This window comes from Bos javanicus, chromosome 14, assembly GCF_032452875.1.
Source record: "Bos javanicus breed banteng chromosome 14, ARS-OSU_banteng_1.0, whole genome shotgun sequence".
Lineage (NCBI taxonomy): Eukaryota > Metazoa > Chordata > Mammalia > Artiodactyla > Bovidae > Bos > Bos javanicus.
Window position 1 is genome coordinate 73478622 of NC_083881.1, and position 5307 is coordinate 73483928.

Here is a 5307-nt window from a genome sequence, read left to right on the forward strand (position 1 = left end):
CTGTCCATGAAAATGAGGCTCAAAAAAGGTTATTGGCTTAAGACCACATAGTAAGTATCAGAACCAAATGTGACCTCAAGGTCAGTTTATACCATCTATACAATCCTGTCTTCATCCATACTACAACACCTACGTAGAAGATTGTTGTGAGGAAAAAATTCACATAATGAATAAAGCTCATTACTTCAGGTAAGGTACATAGTTCAGAAAATATTGGCTCATGGAGGGGAAAATGAATTTTGTTTGTAACATGTTGAGCATGATTTGTGACAGGGACATTTCTGAATAAGTCAGACAGGTATTTAGAAATTCAGGTCCAGAGCCAGAAGAGATGTCATGATTGGAAATTTAGGTTTTAGCTTTCTGACTTGAAGCCGGCATTTGTATCCATCAGAAATCACCCTGGAAACAATGATAGGAAATAGAAGAAAAAGAAAAGGAGGTTAAACCTTAAGGGCTATACCTATATTTGATGGGTAGTTGTTAAAGAAGAATGAAATATATTCAAACTTATAGTTTCAACTGAATTAAACCAAAAATAATGCACTACAATCACTGAGTTAAATAATGAGTAGGAGAACATTTTATCTTTAAAGAATTATGCGATGCAGGAGACCTGGGTTCATTCCCTGGATCAGGAAGATCCCCTGGAGAAGGGAATGGCAACCCACTCCAGTATTCTTCCCTGGAGAATTCCATGGACAGAGAAGCCTGGTGGGCTACAGTTCATGGGATCGCAAAGAGTCAGACACAACTGTGCTAACACTTTAGATTTTTTAACTTTATAAAAAATCTGTAGTAGCACACATTATTCCATTATTGATTCTAATTTTGTGATTCACTACTACATGTCTGTATCTAGTTAATTTTTGCAACTGGTGGTAGTTATGTTCTCTAAAGTTTCTTAAGAAACACCGAATTAGTGAATACTATATCACTGTCCCTAGAAGAAATACAGAATTAGGTTTCTACAAGCCTCTGATCACATTACTATCACCAAATGGTGGATGCATAACCTTGTTTTAAGATACCTTATTTAGTACTGTTGTTAATTCACTGACATCAAACCCATGGCCAATAGAACTGTAACTCATGGCTTCAGTTAATCTTCATTCAGTTCAGTCCAGCCACCCAGTCGTGTCTGACTCTCTGTGACCCCATGAACCACAGCACACCAGGCCTCCCTGTCCATCACAACTCCCAGAGTTTACTCAAACTCACATCCATTGTGTCAGTGACGTCATCCGACCATCTCACCCTCTGTCTTCCCCTTCTCTTCCTGCCTTCAATCTTTCTCAGCATCAGGGTCTTTTCAAGTGAGTCAGTTCTTTGCATCAGGTGGCCAAAGGATTGGAGTTTCAGCCTCAGCATCAGTCCTTCTAATGAATATTCAGGACTGATTTCCTTTAGGATGGACTGGTTGGATCTTCTTGCAGTCCAAGGGACTCTCAAAAGTCTTCTCCAACACCACAGTTCAAAAGCATCAATTCTTCGGTGTTCAGCTTTCTTTACAGTCCAACTCTGACATCCGTACATGACCACTAGAAAAACCATAGCTTTGACTAGATGGAACTTTGTCGGCAAAGTAATGTCTCTGCTTTTTACTATGCTATCTAGGTTGGTCATAGCTTTTCTTCCAAGGCACAAGTGTCTTAATTTCAAGGCTGCAGTCACCATCTGCAGTGATTTTGGAGCCCAAAAAATTAAAGTCAGCCACTGTTTCCACTGTTTCCCCATCTATTTGCCATGAAGTGATGGGACCAGATGCCATGATCTTCATTTTCAGAATGTTCAGTTTTAAGCCAACTTCTTCACTCTCACTTTCATCAAGAGGCTCTTTAGTGCTTCTTTGCTTTCTGCCATAAGGGTGGTGTCATCTGCATATCTGAGGTTATTGATATTTCTCCCAGCAATCTTGATTCCAGCTTCTGCTTCATGTAGCCCAGCGTTTCTCATGATGTACTCTGCATATAAGTTAAGTAAGCAGGGTGATAATATACAGTCTTGACGTACTCCTTTCCCAATTTGGAACCAGTCTGTTGTTCCATGTCCAGTTCTAACTGTTGCTTCCTGACCTGCATACATATTTCTCAAGAGGCAGGTCAGGTGGTCTGGTATTCCCATCTCTTAAGAATTTTCCAGAGTTTGACTTTGCCAAAGTCAAAGGCTTTGGCATAGTCAATAAAGCATAAGTAGATGTTTTTCTGGAACTCTCTTGCTTTTTCAATGATCCAATAGATGTTGGCAATTTGATCTCTGGTTCCTCTGCCTTTCCTAAAATCAGCTTGAACATCTGGAAGTTCACAGTTCATGTACTGTTGAAGGCTGGCTTGGAGAATTTTGAGCATTCCTTTACTAGCGTGTGAGATGAGTGCAGTTGTGTGGTAGTTTGAGCATTCTTTGGCATTGCCTTTCTTTGGGATTGGAATGCAAACTGACCTTTTCCAGTCCTGTAGCCACTTCTGAGTTTTCCAAATTTGCTGGCATATTGAGTGCAGCACTTTCACAGCATCATCTTTTAGGATTTGCAGTAGCTCAACTGGAATTCTATCACCTCCACTAGCTTTGTTCATAGTGATGCTTCCTAAGGCCCACTTGACTTTGCATTCCAGGACTTGACTTTGCTCTAGGCAGTTAATCTTACCTAACACATATTTTCTCTATGAAGTACTTAAGAACAATACACTACCCTTAGGGACCATTTAAAACAGCAAAATCACTCATAAAAAGCACAAAATTCCAAAAATCACAGTAATTGTATTCTAAGAAGGACACCTGTTTACAGTATGAAAACTGAGACAAGATAGGCTGTCACCTTGTTCCATTTCATCAGGTGACTTTTTTTTTTTTTTTTTTTTGCTGCTCTGCACATCAATATGCCATTAGTTCTGATTTCAGAGTTACTAATTTTAGTAAATGAATTCACAATCTGTGAAAAATAAGTATATGCTAACAACATGCTTTGTTCAGTATTTTTTCAACTTGAGTTTGGGAAGCCATATTTCTACTAATGAAACCTAAAAATTCTGGCTTTTTTTTTTTTTTTTGGTAGAGAGTACAACACTGATGACTGCCACAGATTCAAGGATCAATACAAAGGTTCTGAAGGACTTGTCCATGGTTACCATGAACTGCTCAGCAGACTTTGCTGTATGCTCTTCTGTTGGCACTGAGCCAGAAAATCCAGCTTACTAGCATCATTATTTCATTATCCTCTCTAGGATGGCAGGAGAATATTCCCAATAAGAAACAGGAGGAGTTGAAATCTAAAATACCTGATCCCAACTGTTCATTTTAAAGAACTCGCAGGAGGATTAAACGATGGTATGAATCTATATGCCAAAAAAAATTACAGGAAAATTGAGGGTTTCCATTTTCTGTTTGGTTGGCTAGACTGCAACTATTTATGAAATGAGATTGATAGTCAGGGGTCACAAATTACCTCAGCAGGGTTACACACAGCAGAAGGGAAGTGGGCCTTAGTTTTTATTAGTTGGCAATTTTGAGCCAGTCATCCTAAAGACTAATGATGATAAAAAGGAAAATAAAATAATATTTCTTAATCTATGTGGGCTGCCATAACAAAATACCATAGACTGGGTAGCTTAAACAACATTTATTTCTCACTGTTCTGGATGCTGACAAGTCCAAGGTCAAAATGCCAAGAGATTCTGTTTCTGACGAGCACTCTCTCCCTGACTTGTAGACAGCAGCCTTCTCATTGTTTCCTGATGTGTTTCAGGGTGAGGAGAAGGGAGGGAAAGATACAGGAATGGGAGAGAGAATGTGCTCTCTGGCATCTTCTTGTGCTGTGCTTAGTCGCTAGCTCAGTTGTGTCCAATTCTTTGCAATCCCATGGACTATAGCCCGCCAGGCTCCTCTGTCCATGAGGATTCTTCAGGCAAGAATACTGGAGTGGGTTGCCATGCCCTCCTCCTCCAGGGGATCTTCCCAACCCAGGGATCAAATCCAGGTCTCCCACATTGCAGGCAGAGTTTTTGCCATCTGAGCCACCAGGGAAGCCCAAGAATACTAGCGTGGGTAGCCTATCCCTTCTCCAAGGGAACCTCCCAACCCAGGAATTGAACTGGGGTCTCCTGCTTTGCAGACAGATTCTTTACCAGCTGAGCTATCAGGGAAGCCCCTATTGACCCTGGAAAGGTCAATTTTCATTCCAATCCCAAAGAAGGGCAGTGCCAAAAAATGTTCAAACTACCCAACAATTGCACTCATTTTGCATACTTGTAAGGTTATGCTCAAAATCCTTCAAGCTAGCCTTCAGCAGTATGTGAAATGAAAACTTCCAGATGTACCAGTTGGGTTTAAAAAAGGCAGAGGAACCAGAGATCAAATTGCCAACATTTGTTGGATCACAGAGAAATCAAGGGAATTCTAGAAAAATATCTGCTTCATTGACTATGAGAAAGCCTTGACTATATGGATCACAACAAACTGTGGAAAATTCTTCAAGAGATGGGAATACCAGACTACCTTACCTGTCTCCTGAGAAACCTGTATGCAGGTCAATAAGCAACAGTTAGAACTTTATAGGGAATAACTAACTGGTTCAAATTTGGGAAAGCAGTATGTCAAGACTGTGCATTGTCACCCTGTTTATTTAACTTATATGCAGAGTAGATGATGTGAAATGCCAGGCTGGATGACACTCAAGCGGGAATCAAGGTTGCTGGGAGAAATATCAACAACCTCAGATATGCAGATGACACCACTCTAATGGCAGAAAGTGGAGATGAAGTAAAGAGCCTCTTGATGAAGGTGAAAGAGGAGAGTGAAAAAGTTGGCTTGGAACTCACCATTCAAAAAACTAAGATTATGGCATCTGGTCCCATCACATCATGGTAAATAGAAGGGGAAAAAGTGGGAGTGGTGACAGATTTTACTTTCTTGCACTCCAAAATCACTGCAGATGGTGACTGCAGCCATGAAATTAAAAGACACTTGCTCCTTGGAAGAATAGGTGTCAAACCTAGACAGCTTATTAAAAAGGAAAGACATCACTTAGTCAGCAAAGATTCATATAGTCAGAGCTATGGGATTCGCCTGCAATGCAGGAGACCCCAGTTTGATTGATAGTTCGGGAAGATGCTGGAGAAGGGAAAGGCTACCCACTGCAGTATTCTTGGGCTTCCCTTGTGGCTCAGCTGGTAAAGAACCCCCCTGCAATGCAGGAGACCTGGGTTCAATCCCTGGGTTGGGAAGATCCCCTGGAGAAGGGAAAGGCTACCCACTCCAGTATTCGTCCATGGGGTCACGTCAGACAGGCAAATCTGATTGAATTAAGGTTCC